This window comes from Filicampus tigris, chromosome 21 (assembly GCF_054856515.1).
Source record: "Filicampus tigris isolate MCC_2025a chromosome 21, RoL_Ftig_1.0, whole genome shotgun sequence".
Taxonomy (NCBI): domain Eukaryota; kingdom Metazoa; phylum Chordata; class Actinopteri; order Syngnathiformes; family Syngnathidae; genus Filicampus; species Filicampus tigris.
In genome coordinates this window covers 2,351,117-2,365,642 of record NC_141237.1, presented here as the reverse complement: position 1 = coordinate 2,365,642, position 14,526 = coordinate 2,351,117, and the positions used below count along the sequence as shown (strand labels likewise).

At 41.2% G+C, this 14,526-nt stretch overlaps 1 protein-coding gene across 2 annotated transcripts in view; it reads right to left on the bottom strand.

Moving 5' to 3' along the window:
- LOC147127121 (cadherin-18) overlaps window positions 1–14,526 on the bottom strand; it is a 140,043-nt gene that overhangs the window by 124,409 nt on the left and 1,108 nt on the right. Inside the window, exons 1-2 of one of the 2 annotated variants that reach the window (XM_086021593.1) lie at window positions 13,080–13,110; window positions 11,779–11,940 (exon numbers count right to left, since the gene is read on the bottom strand). The gene's annotated coding sequence lies outside the window, so the exon portion shown is untranslated. Of the gene's footprint in view, window positions 1–11,778; window positions 11,941–13,079; window positions 13,111–14,526 lie in introns of those variants that run through there. The other variant, XM_086021594.1, reaches the window with a different exon arrangement.

Sequence of the window (14,526 nt, the reverse complement as noted above, 5' to 3'; positions counted from 1 at the left end):
GTGTGTTGGATCTTTTCCCAGCTTGGCTGCCTATTCATTGGCGGGGAAACTGGGTATGGGAGTGGTTATTATGTAAATAGGTCGCCAAGATCATGGCGCTTAGATGCTTAAAAGACCTTTTTGTAGCATGTAAATGCATATCAGCCACTTGGGAAAAAAAAAAAAAAAAAGCCAGGCCCACAAGAGGCACCACAATGTGATACATAATTCATAGCCAATCTGCACGGGTGCTTGAGCACTTTTCACTTTGGCAATAAATAAATAAATAAATAAATAATTAAATAAATAAATAAGGACACCGTGGTCTGGTCCGTCCCAGTGAAAAAGTCTTGTACTGACACTTGGCTTTTAGATGGCGGGTAGTGCAAAGTAGCCCCCAGACACTTTGCACCTTCAAAGAGGAGGAAGGTTTTATCACCACGCCCCCTGTGATCTTCAATCCGCGTCCGTTTACCCAACGCAATCTCCATTCAAAAACACATTATGGGCTTGTCATTTTGTTTGCTGGTCACATCAACGCCATTACTTTCCGCTTGGAAAATCTTCCAAGAGCGGCTCCTTGAACACGCCGGCAAAGTGCGAATGCATGTTAACTGCTGCCTGCCGTGGAAAACACGGAATACATTTGTTCTCCTTAAGATGACAAACTATTCTGTATTTGTTGATTTTCAAAAGGGATGCAGCAAAACCTCCATCCATCCATTTTCCAAACTGTTTGGGAAAGGCAAATGGGGCACACCATTGACTGGTCTGCAGTCACTTGGTCATTCTGTGATTTATTTATTTATTTATTTTTAGAAAAATTTCACAAAGATTCCCGCCACTTGTCACATTGACAGTAGTAGATATTTTTTAATATTCTTTTTAGAATTTAAAATTGACCAAAATCTCTGCCGGTCACATTGACTTATGAGCGTTGACCCTGAAGCATGTCATCAATTTATTTGGAACAAATTAAACCTAACCCAGCAACCTCACTTTTCCTATTTATTATTGTGGTTTCAATGGGATGAAGTCAGTGTATTCAGTCACTACTGCCGCTTTTAAACAACAACAACTGATGGTCATCAGTTGTTGTCTTCACGTATTCCATGCGTGGGGGTGTAAAGTAATGTCCTTTATTGCTGAGTGCATCCCGTAACAGCTTGGAAAGAACACACAATGGACATGTGATGGACGTAGGAGAGGTGACAAGAGCATCACAAGGACACAAGACACAAGGACTTGCACTCTACACTAAATGTCGGAGGCAAAACAAACTTCCTGATGCTCGGAGTAGATCACAGAATTTGGTTTAAAAAAAAAACGTGTGCTGTTGCTTTGAGTCTGGACTGATTTTGTATAATGCACGGTGAATCTTTAGTTAGAAAAGTCTAACACTACCCTGAAAACTGGATCTGAAACTCAACTAACCCTAACCCAAATTCTAACCATGTCTTGAAATCTTAATTTGAAACCCTAACTTGAAACACTTAACCCATCTTGAAGCCCTACTTTCAAACCCTGTGCCCCTTCAAGAAACATGATTCTGAATCCTCCTGTTTTGGATTACTGCTCTCCCTTCCTGCGCAGCACTAAACCACAAAAATCTCTCTTGTTCTTCTTCTATTCTTTCCCCTTGTTGTTGTTCGTGTGAGCGTATGCGGTCAAGAGTGTGGCGCGTCTTCAAGTATCCATCAGCGCTTCTCAGCGAGCGTTCGTCTCCCTGCCAAGGCTTGGCGGTGATTGAGCATTACACCCGTGTTTTCGGCCTTGTTGCTTTTTCTGCCTTGTTGAACGTCCCGCCACTTCACCCCCCCTGCCGGACCCCCGCCAGCTCGCTCCATCAATGTCAGCTTGTCAGGGGAGCAGGTGGAAGAGGAGGAGGTGGCTCAGACCATCATCACCTGATTGGTGCTCCTGGCTTGCCTTCTGCAGTGCACTATGGATCAATTGGCGCATTAATGCGACGGGCGATGCTAAGCTAGCGCGATGATATCATTGAGGAGGGGGGTGTCTTTTGTTTTGGTCATATGTATTTGTTAATGTTTATTTCTATCGTTAACTACATATAAGGTCGGTACTATTAATTATTGTTATTGTTGTTGCTTCTGATTGGCTAAACTGGCCTTACAAATATGGTTCACAGTGCCACAGGCTGCTTTGACAGCCTGCACATATTTTCAGATATAAATATCAGCATGAGTGTGGATAAGTCCAGCAGATTTTATTCATGTCGTAGATTTGTTTCCTTTTTCAGTTGTGGGATTTGATCTGGACGGCGAGAGCGCGTCACACCAAGATGGGGGATTCTAACGAGCAACTAACTGACGAGCGTCACTTGTTTAAATAAAACAACTCTGCATGCTGCCTGTAAACTGTTGCCATGGAAACAGTGCCAACGGGTGGAGGGGGGGCACAGCCAATTAGGTTTCATGGTGGGAAAACAACATGATAACTATTTAGGCGATGCTAAGTCTTGAGAAAGTGTCGAATGACTAACGCAAACAGCTTACAAGTGTGCAAGGAAATAATTACATGGCTCCGCAGTCGCGACTAACGTGAGCATGAAGAGCTGTCCCCCTTTTCTAGGGGAAAAAGTCAATTAGAAACCCATATTTTTTGTCGTCAACAGGAAACATTGACACATTTTGACAACAAAAGTGACAATTTGTGGTTTTACGTTTCCAGTGTTTGTGCTTGGAGAAAGGGAGACACTGCTGGCTTTCTGTCATCTCTCAGTCACTTAATTCAAATTGCACGTGCTGCTTTTGTGTGTTTCAAATCAATCAACTTCAAATTTTAAGCCATGTTTATAACAAAAAATGCTAGAAACTCTTAAACAGATAACAAAACAACATTTTAACCCCAATTTCAAACCCTAACACTTTGAACGCGTCCAAAAGCGTAAACCCCGACTCGAAACCAAACCGGAACACCTAATGGTAGATTCAAACTGTAATTTGAAATCCTAACCCATGTTTGAATCCGTAACCTGAAGTCGAAAATATTTTACTTTAGTCACTCGCTGGGAGAAATCACTTGGTTTCAATGCACCAAAGTGATATGAGTCAGATTGAATTCTGACATAGGTACCAAATATGGTTCCTTGTCATTGTTGTATGAACCGTGGCAGAAAAGTTATGTTTTGCCACCATCTTGGGATATCTTGGCACCAAGGAACTGATAAAGTAAGTTGATGCGCCTTTATTTAGACAAAATTAGTGCTTTGCCACCATCTTGCAGAATCTTGGTGCCAATGAAGTATGTTGAAGTGAGTTGGTGTGCCTGCAGCACTTTGGCATATCTTGTGGCATTTTGGCGCCAGGAAAGATTGAAGGAGCTACATTCAGTGAAAATAAGTGGTTTGCTGCCATCTTGCAGCATCAATAGGCAATTACTTTCAGATTTGTTTCACTTGCGGCATGTCTCTGTCCTTCTTTTAGTAATTTTGGTGAATTACTTTTTATTTCTTTGCTTTTAAATGTCTTCAATTCTTTGTTTGTGAAAACCTTTCAATATTGTATTTTTGTGAAGCACATTGAGCTAGCTCGCGTATGAAATGCGTGATGTAAATAAAGCTGCCTTGCCTGGCCTTATCCACCTGGAGTGGCATTCGGCAGAACAATTTCAACGGAACTGATCTTCCCGTCGTAAAAAAATTGATGAGCTGAGCAGAAGAGCATCCATTTGGCCGTTTAAATTCATGTGAACGTGCACTTGAAGCGCATGGTACACGAGACGAGAGAGGAAAGATCACCCCGTTGTCATCATGTCAAGCCGTCGGCCGCCATGATTGGGGCCAATCAGCATCAATGCTACCGACCTCCTCTCGCGTTCGTTTGTGACCTTTTCCGTTGGCGCTCACAGCTCAAACGCAAACCTCCCCCTCCATAGCCAAACAGGGTAATTGAGGTTTCCCAAAGCCTCCCCATTACTGGCAATGTGATTCTTTCGCTTCCCCCCAGGAAGCAAGTCAGGCTCCATCCCATGGTTATTGACCCACTTCAAGCTGACAGCGTGACACACGACGGCTGATGGGCTTTCCCCAAATCCAAGGGGGGTGGGGGTCATTGAACATGAAAGCATCTTGCTGTGATATGTTGAGCATAGTCACAAGCATTCGTCATTGCAGGGGAGGGACTGAAGGGTCAGCAGCTGAAAGCGCAAAAAGCGCCAGGACTGTCCGCTCTGATAACAAGGACGTAGACAGTGTTCAACTTTGACCAGACCAAAGGGGTGTTAAGTAGCCGGGTTTTTTCGCCACCATTAGCCAATACCTTTGAAATACACACAGTTGTATTTGGTGAAGGGCTGGCATACAATAGAATCATCTGGACCCAGATGCATTTTTAACTAGTTTCAGCAATTATCCACTGAAACGCAACAACTATTTTTTTCGCTCATTGTATTTGTTTGCAACATCTGCCGTGTTTTTGCATATATTTGCATTATTATTCCAATACTTCAGTAGTCCACTAGCATTTGATTTTTATTTTGATTTGTTTGTGACAGCTTCATCTTGCCATTACATTGTCTGGTGTGTGTTTGCGCTATTCCAAGCCAACGTTTCCAACGGCACATGTGCATATTATCCAATCAGACGTTGGTCAAAGGGGTCTTGATTTGAAGACGTTTTCCACACTGCTCCGCGCATCTTGCGAGCTGATTGCACATCATCACGATCGGCAAACACCGTGGGGGTAATTCAGCTGCTGATTAAATGACTGTCAGGTGAAAAATAAAAATATAATACTAATAACGGAAATGAAAGAAAAGTACGGAATGCACAGTGCTCCCATGCCCTTTGTTGACAAGCTTTCACGTGGTGTGTATTTGTCATATGTTAAATAAGAAAATATCATTTTTGGAAAATTACTTATTTGTTTTATAATCTTTATAATCTGTAATCTTTTTGTCAGGTTTTAAATGTTTTTAGCATTTGTATACAGTTGATTTGAATGTGCGTTGTATACATTTGCTACCAAATGTAATCAAGCAACTTTATTTTAACATATTTCTTTTAGTAAAAAGCTTAGCTCAGTTAACCCCAAAGGCCTGAAGCGCCTTTTAAACATCTCTCTAAAACCTAAGGTCTTCTTTGGAATCACCCTCGAAAATCTGAAGTTTCCCGGAAATTCAACACCTAGAAAATAACTAATATCTCAACCCCTGTAACAGATAGAAACAAAATTCCAAACGAAATTGAAAACCTAGACACATGGCATTCAGACTGGCCCAAGTTTATTTATCGTTACGGTTTCAATTGAAGATGTCAACATTCGAATGGTTCAAAGTCCGCAAGCGCGTCGTCTTTTTTACTTCGACGGCGTCCGCCATTACTAGAGGACATTACCGTCATCTTCCAAGGAGTTACAACACAGTCACGTGTATATTCTGATGTATTTTATTGGCTAGGAGTCCAAGAATTAGATTAAAAAAAGAAAATGTCAAACACTCTCACTCTCAATGTCAAACACGCAACAGCGCTCCGAGCTTTACTGGTAGAAATGCAGATATGCACTTTCGGCCTTAATGGGTTAAAAACAACAACAACAACGACAAAAAACATTTTAACCCATTTCCTTGTGTGTTTAGCGAACTAGCTACGCCAAAACCCCAACAATGCATCTTCCCTTCAGATAGACCGCTGGTAAGGCCCCTTTAAAGTGCCTCATTGTCATATCAGTGAACGCAGGTCACAAGAGAAAGCGGAAGAGCAAGAAATGGTGAAATCATATTCAAAAAGTCTGATGTGACAGTAAGTATGTGCACAGGAGCGTTCTTACACTGGCCTGGCCACTCGAGAGTGCCTCGTCGTCACAGAGTGTAAACGAATGTCTAATTTCACGATGTGGAGGTTAACAACACTCTTCGCATGGTGTGTCAAATTTAGAAGACAATTATTTTCACTTTACAGGGGCTTTAAATACATTTTATTCTATTTACATTGAATTCAGTGATTCTTTCGTGTACCACTTGGGGTACGCGTAGTGCGTTATGAGAATTTAACTCATATTCAGTGACAAACAAAATCTGTGTGGTGCTGCTTTTGATTTCCTCCTGAATGTGCAATCAAGAGCTGGTAATGAATTTCGCGCCATGCAAACTAGGCCAGCAGATCCTGTACATAAATCACACTTATAATTGCAACATTTTCGTCAGCACTTTTTTCTTTTCTCCCGACTCACTTGAGCTTATGATGCATTCGAGTCACCATGTGATTTGTTCTAAATTGCAAGTACAACAGTGTGGTTGTGTATTGGCCGATGAAATGGAGTGCGTCGAAAATGCGTCAAATGTGTGCAGAGCTTTTTGGACATTTGACAAGCTTTCAGCCAGGGTTTCTTCTGCAATCGCGGCCAATATTCCCCAGTAAACATTTACTGACATCCAAATGCACCACTCGAGGGAATCAAGTTCAAAGATGGTCTCGCTTTTTTTTTTTTTTTTTTCTTCATGCTTCCAATAGGACAAAACAAAATGTGATTTTAAAAGCCTTGAATCTTGAAAAACTGTGAAAAAGTCAAGACAAAAATGGGCAGTAGTAGACCACCTCCTCAGCTTGCTTGTTTTGGGTGTCAGTCAAATATTAACATTTTTCTTTGGTTATTATGCACATAATGATCTTACACTAAGAATATTCTATCACTAAGTGTGTGGATAAAACAACATTTGATATTTCTACATAAAACACACTAACTTGTTTATTAGATGTTCATTACACATGCATTACATGTTTCCTACTAGTTATTAGTTGGTTCGGCCTATTATGTATTGAGGAGTATTTTTTGCCTCATAAATGAAGGAAGCTGGTGGAAGAGCACCCAAAAGAGAGAAAATGTGCGGGAGTTCTTCACCGATAGATCTTGACAGTATTGCTGGCAGACGTTTACTTAAAATGCATGATGCGTTGGAGTCTGTCTCCACATCCATATTGACAGATGATATGCATATTTACAGTACACTGTGAATATGCCACTAGCAGGTGTTAATGATTCATGAGTGCAGCAACACAAAAAAATGAAAACAACAACACATTCTTATCTGCAGAAAGGCCCTCATTTCTTGTCAATTAATTAACTTCAGGGTTGAATACAATTGAAAAAAAAAAACAATTATTTCATCGATATTGTACAAAAGCTTCAAAAGGTGACAGATGATTGTGCACGGGATTATTATATACAGTACGTATATTGTATCATTTATCAAATGATCCACTATCAATTGAAGGAATGGATACTAGATTAGTTATTAAGTTTAATAAGGAAAATAGTACTCCGCATTATCGTTCTTTAGAAAACATGCAGTCAGAACAATTAAAAACAATGTAGATAATTAATTGCAGCACCTTCTAGTGGGCAAGATTTTCCCATCAGGTGGCAGTATAATAGTCATGCAGACAAATTTAGAGTTTCATTCAACTACTGTAACTAGCAGTAATAAAGACTATATGCCTATGAGAATTATATTATCTGTTGACATGGGCTGCTCTACCGTTAGTGTTCAAAGAAAGTTCTGCAATTCTTTTTGTTTTAGTTTTTTGGTTTGGCAGTGAATCTCAACCGGGAATGGCATTAAACAGCTTGAAGCTTTTTTTTTTTAATTGGCTAACTATGCCAAACTTTGCTTTTGTGAAGTGAATTGAGTTGACTGCCACTGTGCAACGCTTGGTTCTCACATTTTTGAGTCAAAGCACTAAATTGTCTGCACTATGGCTCATATCTGTTACAACCTGGCTCACTTTTATCTCAAGGCACCACTTTATTTCCTACTATGAGTTTATTACACACTTAGTACACATTTATTACACTTATCAACAAACATAACGTTACACATATATACACTTTTCAATACAGGATGAAAAACAAATAAAATTAAATCTTCCTCCCTGCCGAACACTGACAGTTAGCTAACATGCTTGACACGTTCAAGTCGGTTATTTACGCTGCATTTATTTTTGTTGCGAATGTGCTGTTGGCCGAATAAATCATTCATTGGCGTAGCTTATAAAAACACGATGCCATCACTAGAAAAGGCCCTCATGATGTGTTGTTATTGATATTATTGTTGTTTTATTGTCTGAAAGGCTCCATTTGGGAAATCATGTTCTTGGAAGAACCACAAAGGCCTTTCTCATATCTTCAGGTTTTTTTTTCTCATTGAAATTTCAGCCACTGACAATGCACTTTTATTGCCTTGTTTTTCATTTGAGCATTTGCCTCCCCCTCCCGATCGCTTGTTTTGGAGGCGGCAAAACAACGGGAACAGACGTTTGTTTGCGACTTCTTCCCACTGGGGGCTGGCATTTTGTTTTGTTTTCCATCCAATCTACAATAAACAGCGCAAAGAGCACATTTTGACGCTGGCCTCAACGTTTTGCGCATGGCACCCGTTCCTCCATCCCATTTGGAGTCAGAGTCGCCATCTGCGTTGCAAGTTCGACATCCAAACGTTGATGCGATATCGCAGCTAACGCCCATCGAGACATTTGGATGATGCTTTGCGATGGACTATATTGCACATCGGAGTGAGTCATAATAGTTGCTTCCCGCTCCCACTTGGCCGCTGGCTAAACGTGAGCGACAAGCAAAGCAAACGGCTCATCGTCTCGGTTTTCTTTCCCGACTGAACGCCACACTGACAACCAAACGGCCAGGTCGTGTTTTTTTTACGTCGGAGCTGATTTGTCGGCGCAGAAGCGGAGAAAATGATGGATAGCTTCAACCTCTGCAGTGGGTGCTGGAATTCATAATGAAGAGCAAGCAAGCGCAGACATCAAAGCACAACACCGTTTTTTGGGGGGATGTTTTCTCCTTTTCTTTTTCTAAAGGAAAATATTTACACCTTAATAGGGTTTTTATTTACAGCCCGAGCATAGTGAAAGCCCGCTTGGAATTCATTTATTCATCAGTACTACTAATAAACAGGCACATATATATATATATATATATATATATTAGTATTTTGATTTGTTATTTTGCAATGGAGTCTGTCCCGAAAGGGAATACATGTACACGCTCGTTCCTTTCCCCTTTTTAATCATCTTTAATCATTTTTCTAAGGATATAGAGTACAATTTTAGTGGTGCAGCATCTGTTCACCAAATATGGTCACTTCCTCTTGTTGAGATGCTACTAGTTCTCATTTGGCCGTTTCTTCGTTGATTCTGTCCTGATCCCCACATCAAATTCCATCCAGGAACTTGTGTTTATTCAGTGCAGGGAACAAAAAAAATTCCACTTGGATGACATTCCTCTCGACGTTCCCGCCTGATCCGGTATTTGCAGCTTTTCCCGTCCAGTGTTGGAGATAAGACCCGGGACGAGGGGCTGTGCTTTACATTTATTCATTAGCGCCGCTCATGTGATCTGCTCCGGCCAGATAGTTGCTTGGAGCCGGCCAGAAATCACAAGTGCGTTTTTTCTTAGTGCGACTTTCCCTGCATCTGCGCGTGACGATAAGCAGAGCGCGCCGGAGATCAGAGGTGTTGCACCTCGCTCTGGATCTCCTTCTCAATAACCTTCGCCTCGCCCTTAACAAGCGACCCTGCCGGCATTCCTTTCCGTGTTTTCCATGTAGAAAACCGCTGAGTCGACACATCCTGAATTCTCCCTTGAATCCGATTTGCATTCTGTTGCATACATACATACATATATATATATATATATATATATATATATAAAACGTGATCAATGTTACTGCAGTTTACTGAGTCAGTTCAAGTAGTTGCGAAACTCTTCTTTTGTGCCTACATGACAGTATTATCCTGAAGGAGTTAGAGAATGAATTAATCATTATGTACGGGGCTCCCACATCACTCTGCCACGAACCCTTTTGTCGTTCCTTTTATTTCCAATTATTACTTTCTGACAAATGATACCGCTCACAATCCAAACTTTAAAAAAGGATGCATCACTCGTAATTTTTTGAGGGGGGAGTGTTACGCGTACAGTACTCAACCTTCTTTCACGTATCCATCGGCAATCGAGTGATTTTATTGATAATTTTAATAGAAGCAGCAACGGCCGCTTAGCACAAGTTGTTAGGTGGGCCGCGCGCTCCGGCGACACCACGATGAATGGCTTTTATTACCTCCCACTACACCCTGCACTTATAACACCTTTTTTTTATTCTTTTTATCATGTGCAATCATTGATAGTCTGCAGCTGAGAACCCCAGTGTGCGGAAAAAAAAGATATATAAAAAAAAAAAACAATAATAATGTGTTCACTTTATCACGCGGCCGGCAGAGCTATGCATCATCCGGTCGGACAAATGCAGAAATAGCTGTGGGCTATTAATCAAGGTCAGTGGGCGGGAATGGAAAAAGGAATATGGTAGTTGACACTTTTCTTTCAAGCAAATGGAATCATCAAAAAGTCTTTATTGACTTGTTCCTCGCTGGGATGACGGCACCGAAGAGCTTACGGTATGTCTCCTCGAGCTTTTGTTGTCTTAGCAGGATTACACCAAAAATAGTCTTGAGGCAATATTTCGTGGCAAGGTGGGGCAATTGCAGTATTCAGACAGCATTGAGTATTTTGGGTGAAATAATCCTCTGAAAATTTCTAATTTGGGAGAAAATTCGGATCATTTTCGTTAATATTGAGTTGAGTCTTTTTAGTCTATTTTCTATTTCAAGAGCTGTATATTTAGCGTAACCAGGAACTAGCTCAAACCTGGCGTGACAGGAGGTTTATGTGCATCATGAAAGTGTACAAAATAATGACACTATGGCCATGGCCCAACATCATTCTTCTCTCTCCCTCGTGTCTAAAGTCTCCTCAGCAACAGCAAAATCATTCTGGTGCCATCTCGTTCATCGGCGCAATGACCAGACAGGATGTCACACTCTTGACTTTCTCCCGGCAGATAGAAAAAAGATCAGCACCCCTCGACAGAATACTCGTCTGCGCGGCGCGACGGGCGCAAGATGTCAATTTGACACTCAGTTTGAAACGGAACAAGCTTGTCATGCCGCTAGCAAGCTCGGCGCAATGACGATCGGGTTCACTTTGACGAGCATGTCTGCGGACGACGCACGTCAAATTGGTTCGATCGAACAACGCAGGATACATCATTAAATGCACTTATCCAATGACAAACAACCTGCTTTAAATAAATTGAAATAATATTTCAAGTAACAACTTCAATGTTGAATTAAGGGTGCTTCATTTGGAATGAGGCGAGTTTTAGTATTTCTTGCAGCACATTCCGGTCATTTGGACCAGAACATTGAAAAGACGGTTGGTCAAAAGTAATGAGAACTTAGCAAAGTTGAGGAAAATTCCTCGAACAGAGAGTGAGGGTGGTTTTATGCATGGTGAGCAGAGAGAAAAGATACAGTAGGGTCTTGCCAGTTAGTGTTTTATGGATTAATTTTGGACTGTAAGCTTGTCTGGATGAGTACAATGTCACAGTTTCAACAGTCCTTCCATTACCACCATTTCCCTTGATTTAGCACACCTCAGTAAATCTAAAAATATCAATTTTAATTGACACATTTGAACTCCAAGATTTAAGACGTTTGTCAAATGCAGAATAAAAATATAATGGTAGTACGGAGCAATTTTAAATATTCAAAGTTGAAATACCGAAGGAACAAAGGGGGGACATTTAACATATAGAAGGAACATTGCAAATTTAACAAGAAGCACAGTGTATTCAAGTTCGACAGTGGCAAAAACCCAAAAATATGTATACAACATGCAAAGATGAAGGCATTTGACTATTCGAGTATTGCAGGATGCAGATATATTGCATAGAGTAAACTTGTGAGTGAACAGAACTACTTACGACAAATATTGCACAGCGTGGTTGACATGTCATTTGCTTCGGAGTCTGATGGATTGTGGTTAGAGGCACTTTTTTCGTCTTGATGCTCGTGTCGTGCCGGCCAGATGGAAGAAGTTGAAAAAGTGCATCCTGACAATGTCCTGTGGTCTCTTTGCAATACCTCTATAAAAGAAGGACATTTTCAAATGTTTTCATTTTTGTGTATTTTAGGTCAGTTTAGCAAAAGTCACCACATTTTTGCATGGAATGATGACATTTTATTGACTTTTAGTGCTGTAGAATGTCAAAACAGGTCAACTTTGACCTGCTTTTTCCAATAGAATAATCACTCAAGATTATAAAGGAATTCAAGTGGGTCCAATTATGTGTGTACTCTTTATACAAATAATTTAGCCACTACGAATCCAATTAGGACTTGGCACCTCCCGCACCAATTGGAGCATTCTCACCAACAAGCACACATGCAAGATATTCATCAGAAATGTACTATTTTTAATCTTTATTTCTTCTATTTTATGCCGAGGTGCGAGTCATTTGTCGTGTTTAGCCGGCATAGCGCTGGCAGGCCCAAGACATGAATCATTATGAGAAATGTATTGAGCGTGTCTCTCCTCCAATTACCTGCCAGGATGTTTCATGAGTCATAATATGCAAACAGCTGAGGGCTACATGCGTGTACTACACACTACACAAACACTAAAGGTGCACGCTGTACACATTTGGTAAGCGCTTCAGAGCAAAATAGTCCATCAGGTGGTCAATTAGCTTCTTATGGGCGCCGGCATGTTTTGGCTTGCAGACACTGTCGTAGCGGCCGCCGTGATGATTCATGTCAGTGTGACTGCACACGATCATGTGACCTGAGTCCATCACGTGGGACTTATCACATTGTTACTTTTTCTGAGGCGGTGGTGGGGGTTTGCGTTGGGGAATGAGATTTAAGTCCGTCAGCAGCGTGTCTCAAATACTTTGTCAGGATGGAATTGCTCCTTGGAAAGGTTGTGGAAAAATGAAATTCTTGTACTGTAAAAATAAACAGCAGTTGGCTTCCTACAACTTGATCACTGTGCTACGTTCCGTTCAGTTACGTGTAACTGGCTCATGAACCACATGCTTCACCCTGTCTGAAAGTTCAACCACATGAAACAGCTTACTCTGGTAAGCAGGTTGTCAACCTTCAAATCAATGGCACAAACAAAACACCAATGCTTACAAATGCTAAACAACAAATACACAAGTTACTATGAAGTATGCACAAACAAACATTGTGCAACATAAATTGCTAGTCAGGAAAGCCTTACCGGTTGCCCACGTGTCTTGGCCTGACCCAACAAACATTTCCAAACAGTTCCGCCCACATAAATAAAGACTAGATAGTGCTGCAGCAACTCGGCTAACCAACATGCCTACATGGTGGCCATCTTGGGAGGGGCGCCGTTCCCATCAAAGGCAATGCAGTGACACTGAAATTTCGTCATAACCTTCTCATGAGGTTGACTTTTTTTGTCAATGCTAAAACATGCGCTATCAATACAGTAATAGGAGAAAAAGGCCCAATTTTTTTTAATGATATTTTTTTACTCTCTAAAATGTTATTCGCATTTCCCTCACCATAATTGTGCTCAACATAAAGCAGCTCATTGTACCGGCATCCGTTCACATTTGTACTCCTAGTTTAGCGTCGCTGTAGGCACGCATTTCAAAAGGGGCGTGTCGTACCGACCTATGTCCTATCGCCCCTTTAAATATGGCTGACCAGTCCATCACTAAATGAGTCTCAACAGAAACAAGTCCAAGAAGAACAGTTCCCACCCAACTGTAATCCATCAAATCAAAACCGAATGAGGCACATGCTGCTTCACCAAGATATTATCACCTGATCACACGGAGCAGCCAGCTCTAGTAAATTTCTATTACACCATGAAATTGGACTCGTATCATCGTGAGTATAAATGGAAGAGAGAAATAGGGCGATGAACGAGAGAGAGAGCGAGCGGTCCTGTCTGCAGGACAAATTGAAGTCTGCTCTGATGGACAAAGATCACATTGAATTTCAGTGAGCACATTTTGTCTTTTTCTTCCTGTTGAGAGGAAGTACACCTTGTGGCCTTTTTTGTCTGGAAGCAGAAAGAACAAAAGAAAGAGGGTAAAAAAAAAACCTCATCTTCCATCTATGTCAAGTTGCTCACCTTTTGACATTCTTCCCCTTAAAGCTGATTTTTTTTTTTTTTTTTTTGGACCGCCCTGACCCACCACTGCAGATTTTTCATCTTCTTGTTCAAGTTTGGAATATGTTGCCCCATCATACCTCTGGTAATAAAGCACGTGGTGGGACACGGCTGCCGCGGGTGTTAAGGGCATCTTTTGCGAAAGGCTGGGCCGCGGGATATTTTCATTAGCCGCTAAACGAGACTAGTGGCGGCTGCAGATCGAAAGCCAATTACCAGACATTCCTCACGTTCATATGGACGCCGAGCAGCGCCTTGCCTCTTGCCATTGGCCAATTTGATTCCAAAACGTGTTACTCCTTCAACAACTCCTCTTAATGGAACACAAATATGATGGTGGTAATGATCCAGGCGCGCTATATAGAGTGGAGTGGAGATTTTATAGCTTATGTCGTTCGTCTGTATAGTGGACTTCACGAATTCACTTACAGTTGGTTATTCTCTCTTATTTTGGTCCCCAGGCCAAACCGATACCTTTATTGTATAACACAAATGATGATAATAAAGGGTTGGTGGCAAA